This window comes from Vicugna pacos, chromosome 21 (assembly GCF_048564905.1).
Source record: "Vicugna pacos chromosome 21, VicPac4, whole genome shotgun sequence".
Lineage (NCBI taxonomy): Eukaryota > Metazoa > Chordata > Mammalia > Artiodactyla > Camelidae > Vicugna > Vicugna pacos.
The window spans coordinates 14,775,022-14,795,488 of NC_133007.1; the positions used below are offsets into that span (position 1 = coordinate 14,775,022).

General features: G+C 36.1%; 1 protein-coding gene across 2 annotated transcripts in view; it reads left to right on the forward strand.

Moving 5' to 3' along the window:
- The first annotated feature begins 19,619 nt into the window (after positions 1-19,619).
- The window catches only part of KIFAP3 (kinesin associated protein 3), a 136,764-nt gene continuing 135,916 nt past the window's right edge, over positions 19,620-20,467 (forward strand). Inside the window, exon 1 of one of the 2 annotated variants that reach the window (XM_072946142.1) lies at positions 19,620-19,635. The gene's annotated coding sequence lies outside the window, so the exon portion shown is untranslated. Of the gene's footprint in view, positions 19,636-19,663; positions 19,918-20,467 lie in introns of those variants that run through there. The other variant, XM_072946141.1, reaches the window with a different exon arrangement.

A 20,467-nucleotide genomic window follows, 5' to 3' on the forward strand; every position in this document is an offset into this window, starting at 1 on the left:
GAGCCCTGTCCACTCCTGCACCTTGGCTGGACCACATAGATGGCTCCATCCACCAGTGTTCTGCAGCAGCCACAGCAAGACTGGGAGCCAGCCCGGGAGCCAGCCCACCCAAGAGCACACTGCATCAGCACACGTGGCCCCACCACTACAGGAGGACACACACAACTCACATAGGGGACATCCTCTGAGCACCTCACTCTGGTGGCCAAGTAAGATTGCACTTCTGAGACCTACAGGACATCTTCTAAAATAATGCCACTCCTCAGTACTAGGAGAGGTAGAAGATTTACCAATAGCATAGGAACAGATGCACAGAATTTGGCAAAAGGAGGAGACAAAGGAATATACTCCAATAGAAAGAACAAGATAAAACATCAGAAAAATAGTTAAATAAAACAGAGATAAATCTATCCAATAAAGAGTTAAAAGTCTTCATAAAGCATCATAAAGATGCTCAATGAACTCAAGAGTTGAAAGGATGAACACAATGAAAACGTCAACAAACAGAAAATATAAGAAAGCATCAAACAGAAGATATAACTGAACTAAAAAATACACCAGAGGGGGTCACAGCAGACTGGATGGGGTAGAAGAATGAATCAATGACCTGGAAGACAAAACAGTGGAATTCACCCCAACAGAGCAGCAAAATTAAAAAAAGAATTTTTCACATTATAAGAGTTGCAGAAGAAGAAGACAAGAAAGAAAGGCCCAGAAAAATTATTTGAAGAAGTAGTGGCTAAAAAACTTTCCAAAACTGGGTAAGAAGACATTTAGGTCCAGGAAGCCCAGAGAGTTCCAAATAAGGTGAATTCAAAAAGACACATTATAATTAAAAGGGTCCAAGTTAAAGATAGACTATCCTAAAAGCAACAAGATAAAAACAACTTGTTACCTACAAGGGAAACCCCATAAGGCTAGTTTTTCACTTTCAGTATAGTATTCTGTAAGTTACATGAGATATTCAGTGGTTTGTTATAAAATAGGCTTTGTCTTAGATGATTTTGCCTAACTGTAAGCTAAGTGTTCTCAGTACGTTTAAGGTAGGTGAGGCTCAGCTGTCATGTTCAATAGGTTAGGTGTATCAGCTGAATTTTTTACTTACAATGTTTTTAACTTATGATTGGTTTATTGGGACATAACCTCATCATAAGTTGCGGAAGATCTGTACTCAACTTTAAAACTCTTAAAAAAAAAAAAAGCTACACTAACCAAGGCAGTGTGTTATTTGCAAAAGGATAGAGAATGGAACAGAATAGATTCCTAAAATAGACCCCCACATGAACAATCTAGTGATTTTAGTAAGTCTATAAAAACAATTTCATTGGGAATGGAAAATCTCTTCAACAAATGGTTCTGGAATAACTGGATATCCATATGGTAAAAAATAAACTTGGACCCTCTATGTCATACCATGCACAAAAATTAAAGTGAGAATGTTCACAGAACAAATGTAAATGCTACAACCATGTAGCTCTTAGAAGAAAATATAGGAGAATATCTTCATGACCTTCATAGAAAAAGACTGCTTAAAGAGGACACAGCAAGAACAAATTACCAAGGGAAATTTTAATAAACTGGGTATCATCAAATTTAAAACCTTCTGCTCATCGAACAATGCATCAACGAAATGCAAAGGCAAGCCATGGACTGAGAAAAAATATTTGCATACATCTAAAATGGAATTATATCTAGGATATATAAAAAACACAACTTAATAATACAAAAAATCAACCCAACAAAAAATGGGAAAGACAAATACTTAAACAAAAAAAGACATACAAGCAGAATATAAGCACATGAAAAAGTCCTCAACATCATTAGTCATTAGGGAAATGCAAAATAAAACCACAATGAGATTATGGTTCTCATATAAGAATGACTAAAATAAAAATAATTTATATCAAATGTTGGAGAGGGTGAGGAGAAACTGGGACTCTGCTACGTTGCGGTTGGAAATACAGAATGACGCAACCTCTTCAGACAACTCTTTGGCAGTTTCTCAAAAGGTTAAACATGAATCTACTATGTAACATAGCAATTCTACTCCCGGATACTTGACCAAGAAAAAGTGAAAACATATGCCCACAAACACCCTTGCTTAGAGTAGTTCTATCCCCAAAGGTCATACAATGCATGTGGTGTATTCAAAGGAAAGTGGGGAAAAGACAACTGTGAAAAAGAAGCTGTGAAAATACCTGTTCCTTCAAAACAAGTGCTTTGTCAGGAAGATCAATTTTGGGAACAAGCATATGTTTAAGTCAAAGATCTGGACATTTATTCCTTTAATCTACTTCAGGCATCTTATTTCTGAGAAAGTCTTCACAATCCTTTCAGGGTTTGTGTACCCTAGTTTGAAGAGTAGGATAAAAGGTGAAAAGGCTTAGAATCAAGTTCAAATTTGAAATAGTAATAAAATCTTGCATTTGCATAGGAGGTTTTAATTTATAAAATGTGTTTATTTTCATTCTCTCAATTCACTTCTTCAACAATCATGTGAGATAAGTAAGACAGAAGTACAGAAAAAAAAACCTTACAATGTGGAAATATATTGTCTTTAAAAATGTTTTAGCAACGATATTTGAAAGATTCATTCTTTTATTTCTTCTCCTCTGTTTTCAGACACTCTTATCCAGTGAACTTTGCCTAAACAGGCTTTGAAAAGAATATGCATAGTGACATTTCACTACTTCCACATTGAGGCTTCATTTAAGCCTGAACTAAATACACACATAAAAATAACCATCCACAAGTAAAGCTAACAGAAGGAAAAAAATATTGTATACCCAACCTACCACAAGATTAATGTCATCAAATTTGCTTAATTCATAACGTTCCTAACTTCTTATTGTAAACATTAAAACTATGTCTAGAGATGGCTCACAGCAAAAGATAATGTGACAATGAATGTATGTATGTTAATGTATAACTGAAAAAATTTGCTCTACACTGGAACTTGACACAACATTGTAAAATGACTATAACTCAATAAAAAAGTTTTAAAAATAAAATAAAATAAAAGCTAAAAAAATCTATGTCTAGAAACAAAAATTTATCCAATAAGTAAATTTGAAGATGAATATCTACACAGTAAATCTGATTTTATTCAATGAAGGTCCCTTTCTGACATGCATTCTTATTGATACTTGTATCTTGATTTGGTTGATAACACCTTAATTTTATGAAGTCATCCATAAAACTTCCACAAGGAGTTTTTTAAGAGTATGATAGATATCTACACTCACATTTTAAGTCCCTAAAAGAAATTAAATGATTCAAGAATGATGTACTTCAATCCACTCTGGTGTTGAGAAATACTAGTTAGAACTGGTAAGTGTTGTGGACATTGATATCATTATATATAGGCACACATTAAAACATACTCTATAAAATAAACCAAACTTGTGCTAGACTGGCACTGATTTTATTCTTATGATATTGTGTAAAACAATATGACTAAGAGATAATCACGTGCAATCTTCAGCACCATGGCCAGCATCTACTTTGCCTAAGAGCTTCTGCATAGGCTAGTAATGAATATCACAGGTAACATTTAATTCCAAAGGTTAAGGAATCCTTAGGTTAACCAATCAACCATCCATTTAATCTCTGGATTAGATGACCAGCATCACCCTATGTTATAGTAATACATACAGTTCACTTAGCTAATGCCATTAACACAAATGAAAAACCAAGGCTAAAGTGGTCCTATTATAGGTCAGGGAAAAAAGTGTACTCTAAATATATAGTTTTATTTTAGTGTTCAGCATATGTCAGTTCAACTGATTTACTAACTTTACTTATTGCAGCAACCCTCTGTGGAGTGTAAGGCCAATCGCTCTACATTTCTAGGAATGGAAATGGGCCAAGAAGGGAGGAAAAAGAAAGTGAGGAAGACACAGTCCTTTTTCTCGAAGAATTCATATTCCAGTGGGTGATAGACACAAAGATACAGGAGGCTATAACACTGTAATAAATTCTATAATGTAGACAAAAGTGTTGGAGGAGATAGAATAAGAAACAGTTCATTCTATTTTGAGAACACATCACTAATTCCCAGGAGAGTTGGCACTGAAAAATGAGTCAAAATTTTAAAGAGAGATAAGCAAGAGAAGAGAAATTCAGAGAAAGCAAACTACATGAGCTAAGTTATAGAACAGTGAAAATACACAGTGGCTTGATGTTTTAGAAGCAGTCTTACATGATTTAAAAAGAGAACATGTACGTGGTGGGTGGGCTGAGAAGATAATGAAGAGCCAGATTGGAAAAGTCCTCATGTATGCTAATGTATCGAAATCCAGTTCTGGTAGTTTAGTTTGCAGAGCTGGGGCAGAAATCTCTGTGGTAATTAACCAGTATCCTAAAGAGTAAACATTAAATGGATCATGAAAACAACATGTCAAATTTCTGCTGAACACATCAGAGATACTTCAGTTAGCTCAGTTAAAAGAAACTTTTTATTATTTTTAGGCAGCACTAATCCAACTTACATTTAGTCAAATGAGAAGTTTGGCCATATAGGGAGAACTCACAGTGAACAGATCCATGGAGTTCTAAGATTACTTAACGGGAACAGCAAAGAGCTATATTAGGTAGGGTGTACTTACTGTAATTTAACTAGAATGGGACAGTCTCATGCCCACCAAAATAGATGCCCCTACTCAGGTGTCTTGGTGCCTAAAATTACATAATTAATCCCTTTGGATTACCCCTCACTGATGTCTTAGTGTTATAGACTATAAGAGACATATTCTTAATCATGACAGAAGGCTCCTGGAAAAGCATGAAGACAATGGAGTATGCACTGAAAGTTAAGAAGAAAGGAGATTATAGTAGAAGAATACAAGAGACAATCTTCACAAGTAGGCCGAGTGTCAGCCCTGAAAATACATTTGGTGTAAAAAAATACATTAAGCATCAAACTTCAATAATGTCAATAAACATTTACTAAGAAGCTACTGTGTGTCAGAACACTGGAATAAAATACATTAATAAAGCAAGCATCTTTTCTTTGAAGAGTTTACTCTCAAATTGGGAAAAAGTGATGATGAAAAGATAATTTCGATATGGTGTGGGATGCGCTCTGATTAAGATAAAAACCGGATTCTGTGGATACTTACTCTAACCTTAATAGGAAACTTGGGGAATGCCTCATGGAGGGGGCAATAATAAAGCTGGTTCTTAAAGAGTGGTTCTTAGAAAGAATAAGAGTGGGAAGGATAGTCTAGGAGTAGAAAACAGCACAAAAAAATGCACACCTGTGTAATAGCATCCTTCGTATAGAAGACAATATATAGGGTGGCTCTTTTTCTATATTATAAATTCCTAGATAGGTATACATAAAATGCATGGGATCCTGAAACATGGAGAAATCCAGAGTGCTGCTTGTTTGCCAATAATAAATGCTTTGTTATGGAGATCCTTACATTTTGGCCTTCAAACTTTTGCTGGACATCACTCCTACTAAGTCAAACTGAACATCACACTTCTTTACTTATTTATTTATTTATTTATTTATTTATTTATTTATTTATTTAGCTAGCTAGCTAGTTAGTATGGCAAAAGCCAGAAAAAGCAGTAACTGGAGAACTCAAATTACTCTCTTTATTTTAGATATCAAGAATCTATATCAGAATGTCAGTATCTATATAGGGAAGTGTATGTTATTATAAGTCCAACTTTACAAAAGATTGATAATTCTATTAACTCAGTGGTTCACTCCCCAAGTAGTTGTATCTTTATTAGAGAGGTTTCTTGATTAAATGCAAGGTCTGAGTTTAATGCACAAATGATTTCTAAAAGTGGGAATCAGACATAAAGAGTCAAGTGCATTGATGCCAGTGAAGAGAGAAAAGAGTATTTGTGAAATAGTGAATTCAGCATAATTTAGTACATATTTACTGAACACCTCTGATATGTTAGGCACTGTTTTCAGAGCTAGAAAAGCAGTAAAAATAAAATAGTCAGAGGTCTTGAAAAATATATAGTCTGGCTATGGAGGCAGCCATAGAAATAATATGACCTGTAACAAGCTACAAAGTCCGAAAAAAAAAAGCAATTAATTTTATTTGAGAAGTTGGAGGATCAGGGAGTTTTCATAGTGATGACATTAAAATTGAGTCTAAAATGAGTTCATCAGGTGAGCAGATGTAGAAGGAAGAAGCAAGTTCACGAAAGTTTAAAGTACATTTTTATTTGGAAATGGCAAGTAATGTGGGATGGCTAAAAGTATCCCATACAAGGTTGTGCATGATATGCTGAGTTTGGACTTTATTCTGTATGTAAAGGGAATTCATGAATAACTCTTAAACGAGGGTGTAATAATCAAGTCTGTGTCGTAGAAAGATTTGCCAGCAAACAGAAGATTAGTTAGAAGTGGAAAAAAAAACTGTAACTTAGAAGTCAGTTGTAATTGTTGAAACTGGTTCTGTTTCACTAATAGACATTTCTTCTTTTGCCCCCAGGACGTTGCACCTGCAACGTTACTCCAGTTGTCCTGGCAGCCCTTTGATGAGTTCAGAGTAATCAGCATTTTCCCAGAGACAACTCATTTCCCTCTAGATCATTAAACCAGTAACGGTGGGGACCAGGCTGATCTCATTCACCATTGAATTCCTAGTACCCGGCACATAAAAAATTCTCAGTAAATGCTTGTTGATTAGATGAACGAATTCAGAGATGTTCAACAGAGGGAACAGTCATGACTCAGTGATCAATTACACATGAGAGATGTAAAAGTGGAAGAAATCAAAAGTGATCCCAAAGTTTCTAATTTGATCAACAAGGTGAAAAATGATTCCATGAACTGAGACTAGGAATTCAGATGGGAGAGAAAGTTTAGAGAAGAAAATAATGTGTTTTTCTTGGGGAATGATGAGAACTTAACTAGGAATGGAGCAGAAAGAAAGAGAGAACAAAGAGAAATTTGGAGATAAATCAAAGGAAGAGCTGGTAATAACTAGTGGCTGCACATTAAAAAATATTATTTCAAAAGATCCATGATTTAGGAATCAGGAAGGACTGAAGTAACTTGAAGTTCTAAGGAGTAGCCTGGGTAGGCAATTGTAACTTGAATTTTTCACCTAATACTCACCAAGAAGAGTTTGTGTTTCTTCAGGAAAGGAGTCTAAGAGACAAAGTCTAATAGACCTGGAAGGGACAGGACAGAACTTCCAGAAAAAAAAGAATCAAATTCCAAACTGAACAAAACTGGCCTCTGTAACTAGGACATCTAATTGTAAAGGGCCTCTCCATATTTCAGCTAGAGCTCTGAGATTTTTCCCCCTGGAGTGTGAAGCTAGGTTGACAATAAGATGGTTTCCTCTGAAATGTTCTCTAAAATTTCTTTTTAGACAGAAAGACAATTTGACATCAGAGACTATTTCATCCTATGTATGGCGGCAATGGAAAGAACCAGCTGCAAAAAAAATGTGAAAGACTTCCTGGCACCAAACATCAGCACTTAAAGCCAGAGGAGTTAACTCCAGAGTCTCATATGACATAAGTTTACCTATTGCCCTGCTGTATCGGTCAGATAAATACACAGAACAAAATTCTTTACTTGAAATTCTACATAATAACTGTCTTTTGGTACTGAACGCAGTTCAGCCCTTTAGGCTTTGGGAAGAACCTCTAAGTAGTACTATTTTCATTTTCAGATATTGTCATAGTCACTTGGAATGTTCGTGTCTCCTAAAAATTCATATGTTGAAGCCCCAACCCCCAGTATGTCTGTGCTGGAGAGGGAGCCTCTGGGAAAATGATCAAGGTTAAGTGAGGGTGTAGGGTGGGGCCCTGTTCTGATGAGATTGGAGTCCTTAGAAGAAAAGAAACCAGAAAGCTCTTTCTTTCTCTTTTCCAGTTGCGTGTACCTGGGAAAGGCCACATGAGGATGGAGTGAGAAGGCGACTATTTACAAGCCAGGTAGAGAGTCTTCACTAGGAACCAAACTTGCATGACCTTGATCTGGGACTTTTAGCCTGCAAAACTGTGAGAAAATGAATTTCTGTTGTTTGAGTCACCCAGCCTGTGGTATTGTAGCATGGAAATCCGGGCAAATAAATACAGCTTGTAAGTAATAAAATTAGCACATGCGCTCAAGTCCTCTGACTTCAAATTGCAAGTTTTTCTACAGGGCCAAGTATTTTAAAATCTAGTAATCTGGTTACATAAGAAAAAAATGCACATGAAATAAAGAAGAAAAGGCAACAAAAACAAAATGTTCATTGAAATATAATCAAATTAAGGAAGGGGTATTACTGGAGAGTTCATAAAGGATTTAAGGATTGGTACAACTTTGGCTAGATAGTACGGAGATAGTTGGGTGGAAATGGTGGAGAAAATACATAAGAAGGAGCAGAAATGAGCCTGGAAGACAGGGCAGAAGGGTCTTAGGCTCCATGGGAGAACTAGGCTCTGGAGCATGAGTGAGGTTAAGGCTAGTTGTGGGCTTGGGAGAATAGCAGAGCTGGGGCAGGCCCAGCAGAAGTGAGACAGGAAGGGGGCAGGGCACACCCATTCAAGGAACAACACAGCAATTAACATCAGGATGGCTGAGGATCCAACCCCCAGAAGGCCTTAAGGCTCAAGATTTGACTTCTAGTAGAACTTGAGCTTCATTATATGCTTATTGTAATGTTTTAGCATGGCAAATAACATGCCCACAGGCACCATGACAGTCCCAAGGCTAGCCACAAAAGGTCCAAGAGTGGGAAATGGCCAACTTCCTGGGAATCCCAGCCCCTTCCCCAGGCTAGTTAGACTGGTCCTTCCACTTATTAGCATATGAAGCTACAAAACCCATAAAAACTGACAATGCCCCTCACAGCTGCCCCCTCTCATCCTCTTAGGAGACACCTGCGCTCTGTCTATGGAGTGTGTACCTACTTTTACTCTAATCTGAGCACCCAACCCCCACACCTTGTGGCCTTTCTCCTGTCTTTTGATGTACCTCTAAATAAATCTGCCTTTACTCAACTGTGGCTTGCTCTTGAATTCTTTCCTGCACAAAGCCAAGGACCTACACCTGGTGGAGCGCATCCCAGGGGCTCAACCGAAGCCTGGGACATGGCCCTCCTATGCCTCACATCTGTTTTTCCTGCATCAGAAGTGCATTACAATTGAAACCATCTCCACCCCTGAGGCAATAATGGAGATTGGGTTACGCTTGCCAAGATGGAGTACCTTGTACCGCCAAAGCTGGGAGCTAGGCTGCCATCTAACCACCCCTAACAAGGTATTCCTCTGTGACAGGAATTTTGTAAGAGGACACCTCACTAAAAAGAAGTGTCTAATAATGTTAGGCATGGTCCAGGGTCAGAAAGCTCTTTAGAAGCAAAAAGATCTACACAGAGGCCAGGAGTTTATGATAGAGACAGGTACCAAAATATATTAGAATGTATCCAGGATTTGTTTTAATCAGGTATGGTGAGGCCAACAGATCAGGAATGACTGCCATGGAAAAGATAGTTTATTACCACAGTTCCCAAGAGGACAGGCACTCCACGGCTTGCAGGGCACATGAGGAAGTACTTGGATAGGTCAGGAGGCAGAGGAGAGAAGAGGAAATTATGGGGCAGAGACTTTATTAGGGTTTTTGAGAGGAGAAGTGAGTGAGGCAAGGTAAGTTACAGGATCAGATAGTTTGAATAATTCCAGTGGCCTCTAGGCTATAGAGGTGGACCCTGGTTGTCTGGTACCTAGCCCTGGGGGCAGGGAGACTATTGGCTTGGTACGTGAGGATTTGTAAGGGAGGTGATTGGAGGTATGGGCTCTGATTTGTTGGTTTGCTTATCAAATGTGTGCTCAAGGGTAAGTTGTTTGCCATCTCTAGGAGCTAGTCAACTGTGGAAGGGGCAGTCCTCCCCTGGGTCCCCAAGGCTCCCAAGATGTCAAATATAGGAAATAAAAAATAGGGTTAATATTCAAAACATTATCCAAAATGTGTAGAATAAAAGAATGAATGAAAGAATAGATCAGGAGGTGATGTGAACCTGATATCTGGTTATTGGAACACTTGATTTAGCCACTTGGATTAAGATATGTAGCGAGATTATAGAAGATAGGTAGATAGATAGACAGACAGATAGACAGGTTTTTTCCATTTTGTTTTAGAGGGGCCACAACATCATCAAGCTGAATTTGAGGACAGCCCATTTGTTGCTAGATAAAATAGAAATAGATTCAAATAACTGCTTTTTGAAGTCATTAAGGCCTAAGAATACCATGCCTTTGTGGGTTGAAACAATTAATGTACCTCCAAACTTACTTATTATATATTCAGGTATCAGCTTACTTAACTTTCAGTCCCTGGCCCAGTAACTTTTAATTCTGAACATATATTTAAGACAGACATGATTCTAAACCACATTTGATTAACAGGCTCTGTTTTAAATGAGCTTCTTTGTATAAGTAATGCCACTTTGTGCTTGATTTGTTCAAAAGCTATTTAAAGTCCCTTGAGCCTCAAATGTATTATTATGTCTTAATGCCAATCTCATTTATAGAAATACACATAAATGGGCAGAAATATTTCAGCTCATTTTTCTCTTTCCTGTTTGCTCCCACAAAGGGAGCTAATTGTGCTTCTTTAAAGCAAAGTGACAATTTTTGATACAGGTTTATTTAATTTTTTTTAAATTACTGAGAACAATCAAACAAGAGCATTAACGAGAAACATATGCGAGGTTCCAAATATTCTGAAAATGAATGCAAAGTAATGTTCCAATCAACATGGGGTCAGGTTTCCTGGCCTGTTACTGCACATGTGAAATCAGAGAGCGTGAGAGAGTGAGCGTAGGTGTGTGACCATTCATGACTCTGTTTTCTGTGTGTGTTGTGAAAGGCCTGCTTCTGCTGCAGCTCCGGAAGCCTAGAGAAGCAATCTTTTACATGGAGCAAGACACACTCCAGGATATTAACACTCTACCATTTCCAAGAGCCTCTGTTCACACCAGCTCCAGAGTAAACACCATGAAAGAAGGAGCCTCAAGCTGCTAAAAAGCATACAAAGCAACAAGGCGAAACAGTTCCAAATCCCATAAAAATGGAAAATGTTTCAAGAACAACTGCTCATTTGTTCAGAGAGTGCCCACAGAGCAGGAGGGTAAATAAAACGCAGTACCTGTTAGATTTATAGGCAAATAACCATTATCTACTACATGCAGATGAGTGAAGGATAATTTTATGCAAACCACAATAAGTAAATTCAAACAGTATGAACCATGCTCGCACAGCAAGAGCAGGAAGTTCGAGGAGGAAAAAAATAAGGAAATGGCATTTTCTGTGTGGTGTATCACCAACCTGGGAAATCCATTATAGAGTCAAAAACTGGAACAGGGTTTTATAAAGGCATTGGCTTGAAATAGACCTATGCATCCCTTGGGACTTGTGTGGTGACTTCATACGTTAAGCAAAACATTGCTCCTCAAGATCTAATTACTAATTGGCCCTACGCAGAGGTTTATGGAGAATTAGTATATTGGGAGTTTTTACATAAGAGAGTATACTATAGAAATTCTGTGGGAGCTTTCACGGTGCATTCAATTTTTGAATGAATCAGTTTCAATCAAGTATCACCTAGAGCCAAATACCCTAACCAAAGGAGCTTGGGATTTTACCTGTGCCTCAGAATGTACAGTTTTCTAAACAAAGTGGTGCTTTTATAAGATTTTTACAAAAGCAGGACATTTGACTTTGGCCAAGTTTAAAAATATCTCTGAATTTTGTGGAGTTTAAATTTGAAAATGAAATCAAGGTTTTTCAGGTGCAGATTTTATTTATTTTTTTTATCAAATGTAGTTTCCTAGGCGGAGGTGGAAAATAAAAAGGAGGCTTTTAAAGAATTACATAAAATGCCGGTAAATATACTCATTAAAAGAAGAGCATCAATTTACTTTTAAACAAACCATATTTCAATGAGGCATGGGTCAAAGAATCTGACATTTGTAGATTTGAAAAGTATGTGAGCAGAAAAACAGAGGAAAATGTTCTTAGAGCAAGATGAGTGTAGGTTTTTGTGAAACTAATTTTGTTTAAATGGTTTTGCTGAATTAAAAGCTCCACTGACTTCCTAGGGAGGACAGTATGGAGGTTCCTTAAAAAACTAAAAGTAGACTTACCATGTGATCCAGCAATCCCACTCGGGGAAAAAATTCAAAAAGACACATGCACCCCAGTGTTCATAACGACACTATTTACAATAGCCAAGACATGGAAAGAATTCAAATGTCCAACAACAGATGACTGGATAAAGAAGATGTGGTACATATATACAATGGAACACTATTCAGCCATAAAAAAGAATAAAATAATGCCATTTGCAATAACATGGGCAGACCTGAAGATCATCATTCTTAGTGAAATAAACCAGAAAGAGAAAGAAAAATGCCACATGATATCACTTATATGTGGAATCTGAAAAATAATAAAAATTTAAAAATAAGGACAGAAATAAACTACTTATTACTTATAACTTAAATAATTGATTTCTTGAATATGCATAAGCACATTTGACTGTCCTTTATGATTGAATTACCATATTCTGCTGATTCTTTTTTTGTGGTTGGCTTTATTCCTTTGATAATTATGTAAGTTTAAAAAGCTAAAGCTCTAATCTATTCTTAGAAACAATGATCAATACACATACATAAATTTTAAAATGTGCAGTATATTGTATACATGTATTTACATGCAACATAATGTATATGTGCATTCAAACTGTAATAATTCTACCTAATAAAACTGAAAAAGGGGGAAAAAACCTCCAGTGACTTCACATTATGGGGTAGAAGCATAGCACATTAAATGAGCTTGCAGAAGCTTTGAAGTCAGAAATTTAAGTTTGTTTAAATCCAGGCTCTGGATTGGAGGCAATGAAGGAAGAGGGAGGATGGCAAGAAGAGAAGGAGAGGATAGGAGGAAGGAAAGAGCATGCATTAAGCAGTTTCTCTGTAACAGGTACTAATCAAGGTGCTTTCATGTACCTTTATCTTCTGCTGCTAGCTAGTTGTGTCATCTTGGCAAATAGCCAACATCCTTGGACCTTATCTATATAAAAGAACAACTGTTGTGAGATTCTAGGAAGAGGGCAGTGGCAGCATAGTCTTTTCGAGTTCTCCTAAATCACTGCATTAAAAAGACTGCACCTAGATAGCAAAAACAAAAATTCAACAAAACTGGGTAACAAGACACTCCACAACCTCAAAATACAAGCAGGTAGAGACAACCTACCAAAAGCCACACAGCTTGTGTGTTGTTGAGGCATCTAATGAGCCTAAGAATAGAAGAACCAAAAAAACACCCAAAAGATACTGCCTGAAGAGTACAGCATGCCAATATGAGGAGAGTGGCTGAAACTGACAAAGATATTATTCACTCCAGCAGTGTGTGAGCATAAGGCACCTGCTGTAAGCTCTGGAAAGGTGAAGCAGTCTACCATCTAGGAACCCTCACACTTGACACATCAGGGCACAGGTCTCCATACGGAGGAGAATCTACTGGCACTGGAGGCGTAATTTAGCAAGAAAGACACACACACACACACACAAAAAGATATAGATGAAAGTGGGAAGGTGAAGAGAGCCAGAACATTTCAGAAAACAAGGTACTATAGTATTTAACACTGTGTGCAACCAGAAGAGGGAGGTCTGTGACAGTAGAGAAGCTACTACTTTCTAAACATCCAGGAAAAATAATTTTATAAAAAATGAACAACTAAAAATGTACTAAGGTCAAATCCCATATAATTACAATGGAATCAGACTAGAAAGACATGAAAGATAGGGGAGAAAAAACGATCAAAACTGTAAATTATTATTTCAAAAGAGCCCAATCTACATTAATTACATAAAACATGGAATAATAACATAAATCAAAAGCAGAAAAGTCAGACACAAGCAGATACAATTCAAAACAGAATTAGAAACTTAACATCTTTAAAAAATGTAACCTATACTAGAATACATGAGTAAATAACTGCAACAAGTGAAGAATTAAAAATAGAAAATCAAAAGACAAAAAAGAATTAAATTATAATGAGATGAAGAGAGATAAAAAGAATTTAGGAAAAAATGACAAACATCTAAAATAAGTAAATATGCAATATATGTATATTAGGACTCCCTGCAGATGGAAACCCAAGGAAGAGAACAAAACAAATTTTAAAAATTATAATTCAATAAAATATTCCTGATATTTTTTAAAAGGATGTGAACTACATACTGAAAGCACATATCATATAACTGACTCTATTCATGCAGAAAAACCAACATCAAAACATAGAAAAAAATTTTGGCCTTTTAGGTTAAAAAACATGTGTGACTTACAAAGGACAGAAAATTACATTAACAAACTTTAAATCAGCAACACTTTATGCCAGAAAGTAACATATTTAAAGATACTTAAGGAAAGGAAATGTGAGCCAAGGATTTTATATTCAGTGATACTGAGCTTCAAGTATTAAAAGCACAGACAACTGTTATCAATAAGCAAGATCTCAAGGAATATTGTCCCATAAGCACTTCTTAAAGAATATACTGGAGAATGAGCTTCAGACAACCAAAATGACTACAAGACATTGAATAAAGACTGGTGGACAACCTAGTAGAAATGGACAAGTTCCTAGAAATGTACAATCTCCCAAGATTGGATAAGGAAGAAATAGAAAATCTAAATAGACCAACTACCAGTAATGAAATTGAATCAGTAATTAAAAAATAAAAACTCCCAGCAAACAAAAGTACAGGAGCAGATGTTTTCACAGGTGAATTCTTTGGACATTAAAAGAAGAGTTAACACCTATCCTTCTCAAACTATTCCAAAAAAATTGCAGAGGAAGGAATGCTTCTCAACTCATTCTATGAAGCCTGTATCACTGTGATATCAAAATCAGACAAAGACACCCCCCCAAAAGAAAATTACAGACCAAAATCCCTGATGAATATAGATGAAGAATCCTCAGTAAATATTAGTAAGCCAAATTCAACAATACATTAAAAAGATCATACACCATGATAAACTGGGATTTATCCCAGGGATGTAAGGATGGTTTAATATCCACAAATTATTCAAAGTGATTCACGTCATTAACAAACTGAAGAAGAAATATTACATGATCATCTCAATAGAAGCAGAAAAAGTTTTGACAAAATTCAACATTCATTTATGATAAAAACCCTCTACAAAGTGGATATAGAGGGAACGTATCTCAACAATTAATGAAGGCCATATACCACAAGCCCACAGTTAACATTATATTCAACAGTGAAAGCTGAAAATATTTCCTCTAAGATCAGGAGCAGGATAAAAATGCCCACTCTTGCCATTTTTATCCAATGTAATATTGGAAGTCCTAGCCATAGCAATCACAAAAATAAATAAATAAATAAATAAATAAATAAATAAAATTCAAGTTGGAAAGGAATCTGTTACTATTTGCAGATGACAAGATGCTATATATAGAAAACCCTAAGACACCACCAGAAAACTATTAGAACTAACAAATGAATTCATTAAAGTTGCAGGAAACAAAATTACTATGCAGAAATGTGTCGCAGCTCTATACACTAACAACAGACTATCAGAGAAAAACAATCCCACTTACAATTGCATAAAAAAGAATAAAATACTTAGGAATAAATCCAACTAAGGAGGCAAAAGACCTGTACTCAGAAAAACCATAAGATATTGATGAAAGAAATTGAAAACAAAACAAAGAAAAAGGAAGGAAATACTGTGCTCATGGATTGGAAGAATTAATATTGTTGAAATGACCACACTTCCCAAAGCAATCTACACTCTTGGACATCAATCTTAGCAATATATTTTTAGCTATGTCTCCTCAGGCATGGGAAACAAAAGCAACAATTTTTAAATGGGACTATGTGAAACTAAAAAGCTTTTGCACAGAAAAAAAAAACTATTAACAAAATGAAAAGGTCAAAAGGAGAAGATATTTGCAAATGAGATATCTGATAAGGGGTTAATATTCAGAATATACAAAGTACTCACACAACTCAACATCAAAAAACCCAAACAAATTGATTGAAAAATGGGCAAAGGACCTGAATAGACTTTTTCCAAAGAAGAAATACAAATGGCCAAGAGGTACATGAAAAGATGCTCAACACCATTAATCAACAGTGAAACGCAAATTAAAACCACAATGAGATATCACCTCACACTCAACAGAATGGCTATTAACAAAAAAGACTACAAATAACACATGTTTGCAAGGATGTGGAGAAAAGGGAGCCCTAAAACACTATTGATGGGAATGTAAACTGGTACAGCCACTATGGGAAATAGCATGGAGTTTCCTCAAAAAATTATAAATGGAACTAGCACAAGATCTAGAAATTGCACCTCTGGGTATTTTTCCAGAGAAAACAAAAATACCAATTCAAAAAGACATAGGCACACCTGTGCTCACTGCAACATTATTTACAATAGCCAAGGTATGGAAGCCACCTAAGTGTCCATTGATAGATGAATGGATAAAGAAGATATCATATATACACATATATATGTAAACACTCATATATATATAGAATATAATAGAATATTATTCAGCCATTAAAAAGAATGAAATCTTGCCATTTGTAACAATGTGGATGGACCTAAAGGGTATTATGCTTAGTAAAAAAGAGAAAAACAAATAGCATATGATTTCACTTATATATGAAGTCTAAAAACGAAGGCAAATGAACAAACAGAATAGGCTCATAGATACAGAGAATAAACAGGTGGTTACCAGAGGGAAGGGAGTTTGAGGGATGAGTGAAATAGGGGAGGGAGACTAAGAGGTACAAGCTTCCAGTTATAAAAATGAGTCACAACAAAGAAACGTACAGCATGGGGAATGCAGTCGATTATATTGTAACATCTTCGAATGGTGACACTTGGGTATCTAGATATATCTTGGTGATCATTTTGTAATGTACAGAAATGATGAATCACTATGTTGTACACCTGAAACTAACATAGTAATGTAGGTCAATTATACCTTAATTAAAAAAAATATGTAGTCACTGGGAGGAGATGCTTTAAATTGCTAAAGATGGTTAACTCTAGGGGGTGGGGATTATGGGTGATTGTTAATTTTTACTTTATGCTCTATGTATTTCTAGTTGCCTGCAATGAACATTTATTGCCTGTAAAATACTTAAAATAAAGAAAAAACCTCAATGAAAAAAAAAGACAGACAGCACTGAACATCAGTGGTTACTAACATCAAAAAGAAGTCAACACCAGCTTCTGTGTTCCCCGAGTAAATAATACAAGACCATTTATTTTCTTGCCAAAGGAATAAAAATGAGTCTGATCAAGCTTCTGGATTCAGCTGCCACAGTAGCACAAAATACGTATTTCCTTGAGAAAGATAATAAACTCCATTGTAAGTATGTAATCAGCAAATCTAGAATGTGGAAAATCTACTGGTAAAATACTGCTGGATCTTCAATATATATAATGTAAGAAAAAAAAGAAAGAGGAGAAATGTACAAATTAAAAGAAACTTAAAAGACATCAAGTTTTTTTAAATGGGCAAAATTAGACATAGAGTCTAGGGACCACATATGGGTTTGAACATGAAAACAAGAATGTGATTAGTATTGAAGTCAGGATAGTAATTACTTTTGGAGGCAAGAAAGGACCTGACATTGGGACAAACACGCAGAGGAACTCCTGGGGTAGCTGGGAAGGTTCTGTCCTCATCCAGTTACAAGGATGTTTGCCTTTTAATAATTCATTAAGCTCTGGATCTGACTTGTGTGATTTTCTTCCATATTTGTTTTACTTTATAATGAAAAGGTAAAAATAAGAGGAAAATTTTACAAAAATAAGCTGGACTCTGCTAACTTGTACAAACTCTTTCTATTTCCTCATCTGTAAGACACAAATAATTTTTCCTGTTATAATTTTGCTTTTCTTAGTGCCTAGCCCACAGTATTACCTCAATAAATATTTCTCCCACTCCCTTCCATACCACTATACACAGTTTTTTAATACAATAAAACAGATTTATCCTTAGGCCAACAGAAACCACTAAAATAGAAACAAAGTAAATATATACTGAGGTAGAAGTAAATAAAGGATTATCACCCAATCTCCCTTTTGTCCATTACTCTCTCGGTGAAGAAGGATATTGTTTAAGAGAATAAAAAATGGAAAAGCCCCAATTTCTGTATCGTCTTTACCCTAATGGCCAACATGTAAAAAGTTAAATCCAGAACCTACTATTTTATGACATGTTCATTTTATCTGGTGATTTCCCTTCTTGTTTACAGATATTCTTTCAAAACTTATTTACTGAACACTGCCTGTAGCCTGTTTTGTTTTTCCTTCGCTCTGAGTAAATTGACCAGCAAAATGAAAGAGTAGAGTATGTGTTCCTATAGTTTACATTTGACTTTCCAGTGCAGGCTTTTCATATTTGTTCAATTTTAATGATATTGTAAACTCAAACATACTGGCAACAGAATGACCTTGGATTTAATCCTAGCCCAACATTCTCAAGGTCGAAAAACAAAAGGTATTCTGGGAGCCATGAAAACATTTTAATAAGGTAAAAATAAAACCAATCTTGTTAAAAATGTTTAGGCCGTTAATGCTCCCTTAGTTCAGATGGAGGAATTTTCACCAGCGTGCCCGCATGGTTATGGTAGAGATTATTTGGTAGAATTCAGTCAAGAGACCATTTAAAGAGAGGTACACGACACCACGTCTGGCGGAGGACAAGGGCTGGCGAGTGGACAACCAGCATTCTGTTTACTTTTTTTTTTTTTACTTCCCTTTGTTTTCTTTTCATGATGGCATACTAGCATCTTTTATTTACAGCAACGTTGACATCCTCTCAAGTGACTCATTTGGACAGAAAAAGAAGTTCATATGCCAGTGAGTGGGAAAGGCAGGAAGAGGACTGATTTGAGAGAAATACTTCACAATTTGTCAAGCTTGAAGTAGCAGCATCTTATTTTTTAACCTCTCCTAAAAAAAAGAAAAAAGCAGCAATGTAGACAGGTATTGAAGTGTGAGCTGAAGGAAAATGAATTTCAAGTTCTTTTTGTCACTAACACTCACAGGAAAGATTCTGACCTTATTTCAACCATTTCTCAGGGTCTTTGATGTATCTTTACTTCCTCTCCTGATATGTTAATGATTACATTGAAGAGACATGGGTTTGGCAGAAATTTTCCCAAATCATAAAAAATTATTTTTCCAATATGCTGCTATTTCTGTGACACATGTGCTGTCTACACACAAGAAGAAAGAAGAAGGAAGGAGGAGAAGGAAAAGGAAAGGAAAGAAAAGAAAAAAAAATTTAAGGTTTTAAAGTCACATAACACATGATTTAATTACAGCCTCAGACTTTAAAGGCTGGTATTATGTCATTCACTGGAACATCATATGTTTCAACTCTGGAAGCACAAATTCATTCCTCATCCAACAACAACGTTATTATTGCTAACTGGCAGTTGCTAGGAACTGATCTGGAATGAATTGGCAGTTCTGGTTCTGTTCTTAGTGACCCAGAGGGTATGTCACAAACACTTACGTTATGGCAATACATTTGTTAAGAGGTGAAGAGGACAGAGTGCTCCTTGGTGACCAACGAGCTTTCAACTCATTCCAGCAGAGGTGTGCAGCAGAGTTTGTCATGCTCTGAACATTTTTTAATTCTGCTACTAAGGCTTCAGAGGAGACATCTGATTGTTAATATAGCTATTGCCTGAATTTATCCATCCGGACTACCAGTTTAGCTCTGAATTGTGCCTGGAACACGTAACATGCACTAAACAAATGTGTATTGAACTATCTCTAACAGAAATGAAATTTCTATCATAGTGAGGGATTATGGAATTGAGCAATAAATGGAAAAGAGATGGTGTGGCATCTTCTTTATAAGAACAAAATCAATAGGTAAGAGCAGTTTAAAATAATCCAGGAAAACAAAACGAAACAAAACTTGGATGTAGATGTGTGGGCAATGCGACTGAGACATCAATTACTTGTTCTCTGATTGCCTATTCATAGACTTGAACTCCTTCAAGGTAAGGTCTGTATCTTCATCTTAGAGCCTCAGCTCTTGGATGAGTACATTGTGCAGAATAGGATTAGGTGTCTGAATCCACAGTCATCTCAATTTCTACAGAGATACATCATAGCTCTATCACAGAATATGTTACTTTGAATTTTATTTAATCACTTGGTGTGTATTTAGATACAATTCTTCAAGTCAGGAACGATGTTTATTCATTTTTGCATACTCAGATCTAAGGCAATGCCTGCTTATAAACTGTGGTTAAGTTAACAAATACATCTGATCTGGCTGGATATACTCAGATCCTCTTCCTCCCTCACCACGTCGTGTGCATCTCTCTAAAAGCACACACACAAAAGCAGAAAACTTTCCATTGAACATGTATGCATATAACCACATGCAAGCTCACAAACATGGGCGTTTTTTTGT